Source organism: Trachypithecus francoisi, unplaced genomic scaffold, assembly GCF_009764315.1.
Source record: "Trachypithecus francoisi isolate TF-2019V2 unplaced genomic scaffold, Tfra_2.0 Contig00358, whole genome shotgun sequence".
NCBI classification, from domain to species: domain Eukaryota; kingdom Metazoa; phylum Chordata; class Mammalia; order Primates; family Cercopithecidae; genus Trachypithecus; species Trachypithecus francoisi.
Genome location: NW_022680589.1, coordinates 4,530 through 16,167, shown reverse-complemented (window position 1 = coordinate 16,167; position 11,638 = coordinate 4,530). Strand labels below are relative to the sequence as shown.

The 11,638-nt window shown below is 49.0% G+C and overlaps 1 long non-coding RNA gene across 1 annotated transcript; it reads left to right on the top strand.

Moving 5' to 3' along the window:
* Positions 1 to 1,151: 1,151 nt before the first annotated feature.
* On the top strand, positions 1,152 to 9,824 carry LOC117083449. The gene is made up of 2 exons (XR_004437091.1): positions 1,152 to 1,464; positions 8,780 to 9,824. It is a non-coding gene; the product is annotated as an uncharacterized LOC117083449 (long non-coding RNA).
* Positions 9,825 to 11,638: the final 1,814 nt, after the last annotated feature.

Below are 11,638 nucleotides of genomic sequence, written 5' to 3'. Positions count from 1 at the left end.
ACTGAGGCCCAGAGAGGTTTGGTGCCTTTTTCGAGGCTCCCTGTGAATCAGGGACAGAGGGTGGGTGGCTGTCTATAGCCCTGCCAAGAACTGCCACTGCATTTTCCTCATTTGATGTTCACCCCCACAACCCTTGTGAGCGGCCATGGGGATAAGATCGCTCCATTCCATGCAGAAGGGACGAAAGCAGTGTCTGGAAGGGCTTACAGGGTCATCTATTATGAGAGAGAAAGCAAACATAAAGTGAGTTCATGTAGAAAACACAGAGGCAACAGACCCCGGAAACATCCCTTGACTTTTGCCTGGGAGTTGCCCTTTGGTCCACACAGAATTCACTGCAGGAAGAGGCCCAAAGTTTCTTCTAACCCTGTTGTCCTCTGTCTGTCCACTCTCTGTCCACTCTGTCTTTTCCATCTCTGCCCCTTTCCCGCCCTTATCCTTACTGTCTATTATCCCAGGGAGCTCAGATCCTTCTGTCTGCAGAGTGAGGACTCTACAGGAAGGCAAACCTTTTCTTGCTAATATGGACCAATTCTTACAGCAACACTTCAAAATTGATCGATGTTACAAACTCTTGTCTGTGTCCTTTACATAAAATCTTTCCCCCCAAGGAAGAGAGTATGGCAGAGAGGTGAAGAGGAATGGAAACTCCACCACACCACCCCACTATACTAGAAAAAGCAGCTGTGTCTCAGAAACAGGGCACTCAGGCTCTCTGGCTCCCAGGTTAGAGAACAAGGCACAGAACAGCCCCTCCCCCAGAATCACGGGACCACCGACTTGGCAGACGCATCCAAGGGCACCCTGACTCCTCTGCCACGTGGATTGTTGATCCCAGCAATGACCAGCCCAATTAACAATGATGTCAGACTGTTTGGGTCCAGATGATTCCTGAGCCATGAAACAGTTAAGAAATATCCTGCCCCACTGGCTGCTGTGCTCAAAAAGGTAGACCCACGTGTACTTCCTTGTGGCTCCAAGACGTGCCAGCTGGCTCATTTGCTCACACCCAGCAGGCAGAGAAGGCAGCAGTAGGCAGGACTGCCACCCTCCCATGCAAATCACCCCTGAGAGTGCAGCTGGGCTCCTCCCGCTCCTCCTGGGCAATGCTCCTGGGGAGTCTGTGGGGAAGATGCCATCCAGAGCACTGTGTGCTCTTCCTGGTCCTCGCCCTCCTGCTGGATGCGGTCGGCCTGGTCCTTTTGCTGCTGGGGATCTTGGCCTCCCTGAGTTACTGGGACTTCTTCGTCTACACAGGTGCCCTGATCCTGGCTTTCAGCCTACTGCTCTGGATCATCTCGTATTCCCTCAACATCGAGGTGTCTCCTGAGAAACTGGACCTGTAGTTTGGTCATGGGAAGAGGAGGAGAGATGCAGGTGCCGTATGCAGACATGTCTGTGAACCTGGGGCTCTTGGGCAGCAACACGTTGCCACTTCCACCTAGCAAGCCCCGCCGGGACAAGGTGAGTACACATAAGACCTACCTGGCAGGGTGGCCAGAGAGGCTTGGACAAGCAGGGGCAAGACCAGGCCTGCTGAGGCTGCATGAGTAAGTAGCTGGGCACTGTGTCCTGACTGGGGATCCTGTGACCCCAGCCTCAGATCCTGCTGGGGTGGCCAGCCAAGAGGACGTGGGGCAGGTGTTTTCTCCTCTGGGCCGTTTTCCTCACGGAGGCTGGGAAGAGAGTCTCAACAGCCCCTTCCACCCCTGATATGCCACGAATGATCCTGCCTACCAGGCAGAATGGGAAATTATCCCTTTAGCTTGGAACTTGGGGAGACAAAGACCCCATCTGGGGTCTCTGTTGGGAAGAATCTCTGCTGGGGAAAAAAGTCTTTAGCATGGGAGAGGATGGAAAGTTCCCCAATGACTCTTGTGCCATTGCATGCATGAAGGGGTGTGAACTGGGCTATGGTAAAAGCAAACAGAGCAGAACCACCCAGAACGGCCCCTCTTATTCACTTCCTCTTCCACCTGCCCAGATGGGATACATGAAGCGAGGTAGGGACTACTTGCCTCCATGCTCACTCAGTGCACACAACTCCTCTCTCTGCAGTGTTCCCACTCCACCCTCACTCACACTCACACGCAGCCAATACATGTGCCCAGCCAGTCTCCAAGACCCAGAAGTCAGGAGACTTTGGCTTCGTGTATTTCATCAGCTGAGTTGCATGTCATACCTCAGTCTATTGCGTGCAAACAAAGAGGCAGATAGTTGTAAGATTTTTCACATCAAGACAGAGTCCCAGGGATAGAGTGGTCTTGTCCTTACAACCCTGAATTAGACATGGACAGCTCTCTCCAGGGAACTGAAGTCAGAGCCCTAGTTCTTTGGGCAGCTATACCCTCCTCCCCAGGTGGGCCCAACCTGCACACAGGTGTTTCCAGGCACTCCCATTTCTTACTCTGTTACCAGAAGTAAGAGCAAAGGCCATTGTGTCTTTTGTGGGGGATTACACCTGACTCTCAGAACTCAGAGAAAAGAGCAGCAAACTTAGGAGATATCAGTAGCGTAAGGTAAGCCCATACCTAGTAAATGATGCAGAAAGAGATGAGAAGTCAGTCCCACTCTAATCTTCAACGCTTGTTAGCTGGGTGATGTTGGCCACGTTGCACTCTCTGAGCCATGGGATTGTCATCTATAAGAAGAAGAGAATAGTTCCAGCCCTTATTGCTGCAAGGATCAAAAAGAGATAAGGCAGGGAAAGGCTGTGCAATTGATGTGGTTCTTACACCAGATGTCAAGCATACAAAACACATAATCTGGGATGAGTTAACTGACCCAGAGTCCAAATGTGAAGTACCTTGGTGTCTCTCAAATTGGTAGTGGTGGGAGTCAACTCACACTTTGCATCATGAAACTTCAGAGCAAAAAGGGACCCTGATTTGTGTGCTGGTACGTTGGAATGTGTCAGGCACTGTGCAAGACACTGGGGATAAGAAATCAGATGCATGGACCAGGCACAGTGGCTCAAGCCTGTAATCCCAGCACTTCAGGAGGACGAGGTGGGTAGATCACTTGAAGTCAGGAGTTCAAGACCAGCCTGGGCAACATGGTGAAACCCCATCTCCACCAAAAATACAAAAAATTAGCCATGCATGGTGATGCGCACCTGTAAACCCAGCTATTCAGGAGGTTGAGGCAGAAGGATTGCTGGAGCCCAGGAGGTACAGGCTGCTGGGAGCAGAGATTGCACCACTGCACTCCAGCCTGGGTGGCAGAGTGAGACCTGTCTCAATTAAAAAAAAAAAAAAAAGACACACACGACATGGGGGCTTTACCATCAGGTGAGAAAGACAGACACTCACCAAAGATTCACACTTACAGAAGTACAATAACAAAGTCAGGTCTGCACTAGGAAGGAGAGGAGCACCCTCCCACAAGAATATTCAATAAAGAAACTGACCCAGAAGATGGAGTCAGGGAGGGCTTCCTGGAGGAGGTGATGTTAGGCTGAATGCCAAAGGAAGGGTGGGAGGTGAATGGAAAGTCTTTCAGGGAGAGGCAATTGCTTGGGCAAAGGCCCTGGGATAACAGGAAATAAAAGACGACAGGGAGATTGAAGGGCAGAAAGCAAATGTCAGAGAGGGTTAGAGCTCTGTGGTAGACAGAGGCCAGGTCTCGCAGGGCCTCCAGGGCCTTCTGAAGGATTTTGGTCATTACTTGAAGAACAATAAGAATCCATTGAAGAGATATAAGCAGAGGTAAGGGCTTAATGTACTTGGACCTATGTTTCCAAAAGACCACCCTGGCCACAGTATAGATTATTATGGTTACGATTACTACCAGCTGAAACCCATTTTGGGAGCCAAGACAAGTGCCCAAATAACACAGAGCCCCCAGTGTGAGGCTCTGTGCCCCGAACAGCCTTCCTTCATTGAACAGAAGTTCAATAGCCCAGCATTGAAGAGCATGGGCCATACGTAGACTGCCTGGCTTGAATCCAGTTTTATTTCTTTCTAGCAAAGTGACTTGGGGCAAGTTACTTCACCTCTCCACGTCCCATTACTCCAAATATGTAAAATGGAGATGGTGCTAGTAATAGCCACTACATCATAAGGATGTTGCACAGATTAGGCAGATTAATATTTGTTCAGCACTATGCAAGCGATGACTAAATAAAGCATCAGTCACGACGCAGGTAGCCAGCACGTTACAGAGGGTGAGGCCCTGAAGCATTATGATCAATTCTAATGGCAATGTACAACATTAGGATTTTTCAGTGGCTATGAGAATGGATGCTGCCACAGAATGCCAGGGTTTTGTCCTGGTTCAAAGAAACTTTGGAAGTTTTAATAAGTTCTTTATTGTATGCTTTACTGAACCTCCATCCCCTGACACATTTCAGGGATGGCCCAGAGTGACAGATTCGTGTGTGCTGAGACCTGCTGTTCAGGATGTTGCTCACTTACGGGGCTGCCCAACCCTCCTCCACCCCATGGCCTTGGGCGAGTCATTTTACTTCCCTTTAGAGTTAAAGATGTGGTTTCTGGCCAGGCATGGTGGCTCATGCCTGTAATCCCAGCACTTTGGGAAGCTGAGGCGGGCGGATCACGAGGTCAGGAGATCGAGACCATCCTGGCTAACACGGTGAAACCCTGTCTGTACTAAAAATACAAAAAATTAGCCAGGTGTGGTGGCGGGCACCTGTAGTCCCAGCTACTCCGGAGGCTGAGGCAGGAGAATGGTGTGGACCTGGGAGGCAGAGTTGGCAGTGAGCCGAGATCCCGCCACTGCACTCCAGCCTGGGCAACAGAGCAAGACTCCATTTCAAAAAAAAAAAAAAAAAGATGTGGTTTCTAAGGGAGGTTTCAAACTGTGCTCTGCCAATGTCCCTGGAAGGGAACTGGTCCTGGGGTGAGGAGCAGAGTGAGGGGACAGGAGTCCAGCAGCCTTACCCACCCCACAACACACATTTCACCCAGAACAGTGGAGCTCTCAGCAGCTTTGCACATTAAACTGGCACATAAGACTATACATGAACACAAGCTTCTGATGCCAAAAACTATTTGAAAAGCAGCTCGTCTCAGTTCCCCTACAGCCTACAACCTTTGGTCTGCATGTCAACGCCAGACATATTCACGATTTACGGGCGGATTGTAACTGGCTTTGCCAGCTCTCTCATTCTCAGAACGGGGTAAAAGGGAAGAATGTGGGTTCCCTGCATTCAGAGCTGATGCCCACATTCCTAGCTCAGCCTTCAGAGGCTCTGTCAGATGAGGTTGAGGCCGGGCACGATGGCTCATGACTATAATCCCAGCACTTTTGGAGGCCAAGGCCAGAGGATCACTTAAGGCCAGAAGTTGGAGACCAGCCTGGCCAACAGAGTGAAACCGTGTCTTTACTAAAAATACAAAAAATAGCCAGGCATTGTGGCGTGTGCCTGTAATCCCAGCCACTTGGGAGGCTGAGGCAGGAGAATAGCTTAAACCCGGGAAGCGGAGATTGCAGTGAGCCAAGATGGTGGCACTGCACTCCAGCCTGGGCGGCAGAGCAAGACACCATCCCAAAAAAAAGAAAAAAAACAATGAGGTTGATAGGATCTGCCCCCACTCTGCCCCAGAGATGAGGAGGTCCCATGCCAGGTCAGGACAAGGTAGGGGCCTGGCTGCCCCGCAAGCTCTCCACCCACAGCCTGTGAGGCTCTCCAGAGACAAGAGGGCAGGGTGGCCACTAAAAACTTCAAAGGCCCCTCCCAGGAAGCTTCAGGGCTGAAACCCACTTTTATAGTGGCTCACTTTTATAGACCAACTGTGCTCCGAGACAGACAGGCTGCCATTTCATTTGATCACTTGGTTGCTGTATTTTCAGATTTTTTTCTTTCTCCATTTTCCATTTCTTGGTCATTTCCTGCAGATAAAGGGAAGTCCCCAGGCTAAGTCAGATGAAGACTCTTGTCCTTTTTGAATAGGGTGTCCAAGACTACACACCCGAAGAATACACACACACCAACACCCCACACACATACACACACATACACACACCCTCTTCTACTGCACATGTGTTCGTGCACACACAAACACGTTCCCCACACACTCACACCTACCACACACACACCCAGAAACACACACAGGAACAAACACACCTGCTCCCACACCAACCAAAGCCAAAAGGCATGGAAGGCTCGCAGCCTTGAGCCTTGGAAATTGAAACTTGTTCCTCCACTTAGACCTTTTCCAACAGGCAGCCTCTCCCCTCTGCCCACAGAGGAGGCCAGTGGAGCTGCCAAGTCAGCTCAAAGGTGAGCCTGGGAAAAAGCCCTCCTCTCTGCTCAACGAGTCATGCCCCACGTAGACACGGTGCCAGGGCTGTGTGGAGAAGCAAACATTTCTCTAATCCCTCCAGGGATTTTTAATCTAAGGCAAGAGATAAAGCATGTGCATGATACTTCACAAAGTTTCCATGGGAAAATGCATTGTGGGAGATAAGCACAGTCTTGCCAGGGCTCTGAAAGCTGAGAGGAGGCACAGAACCTCCTGGCTGGGGAAAGCGTGCTGTGTGTGGTTCTGGCCAGGCTCCTGAGGAACAGGTAAGAACGTGACAAGCAGAGATGGCACAGGGACAGCAGTGGTGGGTGGTGGGTAGAGGGGCAGTCCAGGCAAAAGGAAGGACTGCAGAAATGAAACAATTAGGGTGTCCAGGAAAAGCTGAGCAGGCACATTTGACAGGGGGCCGGGGTCTTCAGTGCTGGCTGTGCAGGACTTTGATCACCAGATGAGGATTCTGACACTAGGCGAGGAGGGAGGAGCCTTCAATGGCGTTACATACCAGAGAGCAGCATGATCAAACTTAGCCTGTAAAAGAGTGACTCCGCATCATGTGCAGAATGGATGAGAGAGAAGCAGCAGAAAGACATCGAGGTCATTCAGCAAGCTCAGATGGCAGGTAATAAAAGGGCTCAAGCTGAAATGATGGCCATGGAGGGGAGAGGAGAAGAGCAGAGACTGCATGAGTGGAGAACAGCCTGTCCTGTTCCACAGTGGGTCAGGGGTGGCATTGTCAAAGACTTCAGAAAGTGCCTCCGGGGCATGGAATGAGGGGGGTCAGAAGAAGGCATGAGTTTGTTTACAATGATTCATATTCTTTTGAACATGCAGAGTTTGATATGCAAATGGTGTATGAGCAGAACTACCTAACTGGCATTGAATGTGCAGATTTTAAACTCAGAAGAAAGATCAGATGTGGAGGGAGAGGTTAGGGGTTAGCAACATGTGGATGAGATTACAGAGGGTGAGGAGGTAGAGAGAAAAGGGATTGGGAGAGTTAGGAAGGAAGGAAGGAAGGAAGGAAGGAAGGAAGGAAGGAGGAAGGAAGGAAGGAGGAAGGAAGGAAGGAAGGAGGAAGGAAGGAAGGAGGAAGGAAGGAAGGAAGGGAGGGAGAGGAAGAAAGGAGAAAAGAACACTAAGATTCACTGAACTAGGCCCTAGGGTTGCACATTATTCCATTTCACCCTGTCAACAAGACCATGAGGAAAGTATTATCATCATCATCATTATTATTCCCCTCTCTTACAGGGAAGGATAATAAGGTGTGTGGAGGTTAAGTAACTTGCCCGACATAATGGAACTAGGCAGTGATCAAGCCAGACTGTAAAACCAGCTATATCTGATTGTAAAACCAGGTTTACGCTCTTTTCATAAGACCAGGGGTAGGCAACTACAAGCTATGGGCGAAGTCTGACCCACCTCCTCTTCTTATAGATAGTGTTTTATTGGAACACAGCCTGGCTCATTCACTCTCATATTATCTACGGCTGTTTCATACTAGAGTGGCAGGTAACACAGACCATGTGGCCTGCAGAGCCTATGATATTTACTACCTGGCTCTTTACAGAAAACATTTGACATAGCCCCTGGCCTAGCCATGTATGTTTCCTGTAAGAGCCTGGTCAGGACCTTGAGCCATGCCTGCATGTGGGGAACGGGAAAAGGAAGGCAGAAGGAAGAGCCCAAATGGAAGTTCCCAGTAATAATAAGGAAGAGACGTTATGCCAGTGGCAAAAAAGACAAAGAAGGACATATTATCAAGAGTAAGGGGAACTGACCATCAAACGCTTCAAAGCCACCAAAAAAAAAAAAGGCTGAAGCCTAAGGAAAGGCAGCTAGGCAGACCTGGCAATGTGCCTTTCTCAGTAAATGGTGGGGACAGAAATCAGATGATGCTACTTATCGGGTGGCTGAAGATGGGTGAGGAGCGAGTGCAGATTCATCTTCAAAGTATTTGGTGGTGAGATTAAGAGGGTACGGCAGTCACCTGCTGGCATAACCGTGCTAAGGTGGGAATTTTTAGGGAAAGGATATAGAACATTGAGCAAGACAGTAAGTGGAGGAGAGGAAGGCAGCAGAGAGGAAGAGAGGATGCTGAAGTGATAGATGAAGATGAGCCTGTGATCACATCCAAGGTGGAGGTTGAGGCAGAATCCAGAGAACAGAGAGAGGTAGGCATCAGCTTTGCCTGCAAAGAAGGAAAAGGAGAGGGAACTAAGATTTGATGGAATCTTGATATTTATTAAGCCAATCACTTATTTTCATGATCTCATTTAGTGCTTACAACTCTATGAGTGAGGGATTCAAATTTCCATTTTGCAGGCAAAGGAAGCTGAGTCTCGTGTGGTTTCAGGGCTAGCCCAAGGTACCAGTGCCATGGAGAGGCTGCTCTAGGATTCAAACCTATGTCTGGCAACTCCAAAGACTATGCTGGTTTCACACACACAGGCTTGAAATGGATGGATTTGGGTTGGGGGCTGATCCATTTTATCTTCCTTTGTTCAACACAGGTCCCATCTGATGGAGGAGAATCAATTCAAGGAGATGCCCTCCCTTTACAGCACACCCTTTAACAGCATCTAGGAGGAACGAGACGCTGCAATGCTGAGGCTTTCAAAGTATTTACCAGGATGCCCGAGAACGGCCGTGATGGCAGGCTTCTGGCAGGTTCCAGGCTCCATCACAAGCCCAGCATCTCTGCACCAGATCTGACATGGCTGCTGCTGTCCCAGCTCTTTATGAAGGGCCTGAGTAGCTATCAAGTTTTTATGGCAAGAGCCCTGCCGGGGGCTTAGACACCAAAAGAGAAGTCTCATCCTTTGCAGTTCTTCTTGTGAAGAAGAACTTTCTTCCTTTTAGAAAAACAATGAGAACCAAGCACAAGCACCAAAGTCCAAATGGGTTCTCCTGCGAGCACATGTCAAGCAGGATTGTTGCTATTTCTCCTCACTGGCTCTTTGGACAGACTGTGTGAGCTCCTGGAGGGTTCCACCCTATCTACCCTTTGATACTGATCAGTTGGCACATGCTGACATATTCCAACGTGTTGATTGCAAACGTGAAGGTGCAGACAGTGCTGTGGGCGAGAGGACTCTCTCCTCCTCAGTGGGGCCACACTTGGCACTATTAGTGCAGCTCCACTTGTTTGCACAGTCTGGCCATGCAATGGCTCATATTGAGCTTTTAGCCAACTGAAACCCGCTGCGTGTTTTTCTGACAAGCCAGCTAGGCCTCTGCTATGCTGTCCTTGTGTCTTTCATTTGAGACCTGAAGGCCAGGACTGTTCTTATCTTAAGTTACAGCTGGTCAAGTGCAACTCAAGGACAGCAACGCTGAGAGTCAAGCCTCATAGGCTAACCACATAGATGTGCTCTGCTTTGTGACCCACCAGAGCCCGAGCTGTCCCACTAATTTATATTTCCCCTGGTCTAATTTTGTACTTTTTATTTATATTTCGCCCTTGAAGTGTATGTGTCTCTTATAAGCTGCCTCCGATCTTTCATGGTACAAGGTGGTTACCTAAATAAAGAAGGAGATTTGGCCTTTGTTTTCATGCAGCAGGACGTATTTGCGAGTCTTCGTGATTTCATAACAGTTCTCCTAGTTTTAGGATATCCTCTTCCCAATTGTTTAACCTGCCTTGGTGCAAATCCTATAATCCTGCACTCAGTACAGTGCCTCCAGGGAAGGAACACGTAGAACACAGTGTGATAAAGACAGAGCAAGGCTGGGCGTGGTGGCTCACACTTATAATCCCAGCACTTTGGGAGGCCGAGGTGGGTGGATCACAAGGTCAAGAGATGGAGATGGTCCTGACCGACATGATGAAACCCTGTCTCTACTGAAAATACAAAAATTAGCTGGGCGTGGTGGTACACACCTGTAGTCCCAGCTACTTGGGAGGCTGAGGCAGGAGAATCGCTTGAACCCAGGAAGCAGAGGTTGCAGTGAACCGAGATCATGCCACTGCACTCCAGCCTGGCGACAGAGTGAGACTCTGCCTCAAAAAAAAAAAAAAAAGACAGAGCACAGGTTATCCTGACACCATGAAGTGTTCTGGCATCTCTGTGCTCTGCCACCAGCCTAGTATCTCTGAATTGGGCTGGACTCAGAACCCCAAGAACTATCACAAAAGAACATTTGGAATTAAGAAGAAAGATTTCTTTCCTACTCAGAATCTCCCCCAACCACCTTCACCTGTAATCCTCTCCATCTTCCCAGTTCGAAGTTTCTTGCTGTGTCTGAGCTGACTGTACACCGTGAGGGGCCAGAGCCTCTTACTTGGGGTTCTGAAGTTCACAGGGAATGAAAAGTCACATATAATCAAAATCACTCTGAAAAATTCCTTGGGAAGACATTCTGTTGGAGGCCACATGACTTCTCTTAATGAGACCAGCATAGTTGTTTTGTTTTGTTTTAATTCTAGAAGTGGAACCGTTTTCTGTTTTCTTTGGGTACCAAATGCAATAATTGGCTTTCACTGAGTAGAAGCCACATTGTTCAAAATGCACACATCTTAAAAAACCAGGATCACACCTAGGCCAGAGCACATGTTTACATCTAAGAGAGACTGAAGGAGCTGAGAGTGGCTGAGCAGCAGATTCCGACCTTACATGTCACACTCACTCTAGGGAATTTCCCGCACTGTTTACGTCATCCTCTCTCCACACTTGGGCTGTCAGTCTGCAAGTTAAATGCATATATGATGGTTCTCCATATAGAGCCTTTGTTCGACCCAATTGGAGGCCATGCTGTTTGGCAGGATGACAATAGAATAAATCTGTGATCATAGGAGTAAGGGGTGAATTAAATGCAGTGTCCACAGATTACTTACTAGTCATTAGATTAGGCTGCAGGAAGAAAAGGGAGGCCCACAGAGGAGGATTTCCTGGAATTTATCGTTGACCACCCAGCAACCACATTTAAGAACGGAAACTGAGAGGGCCACCTAGACTGTGCATGCGGAAACTGCAGGGCAATCCCTCCAGGGCAAGGCTTGCTCCGTACCTAAGCATATGAGGACACCACTCAGAGACTCCTTACGGTATAGAATTAGAGGACACGAGGCCTGAAACCATCTGTTTTTGTTTTTGTGTTTTTGAGAAGGAGTTTCATTCTTTCACCCAGGCTGGAGGCCAGTGGCGCAATCCTGGCTCACTGCAACCTCCGCCTTCTGGTTTCAAATGATTCTCCTGCCTCAGTTTCCTGAGTAGCTGGGATTACAGGCGCCCGCCACCACGCCTGGCTTATTTTTGTATTTTTAGTAGGGACAGGGTTTCACCACGTTGGCCAGACTGGTCTCGAACTCCTGACCTCGTGATCCGCCTGCCTCGGCCTCCCGAAGTGCTGAGATTACATCTTAAAAACCA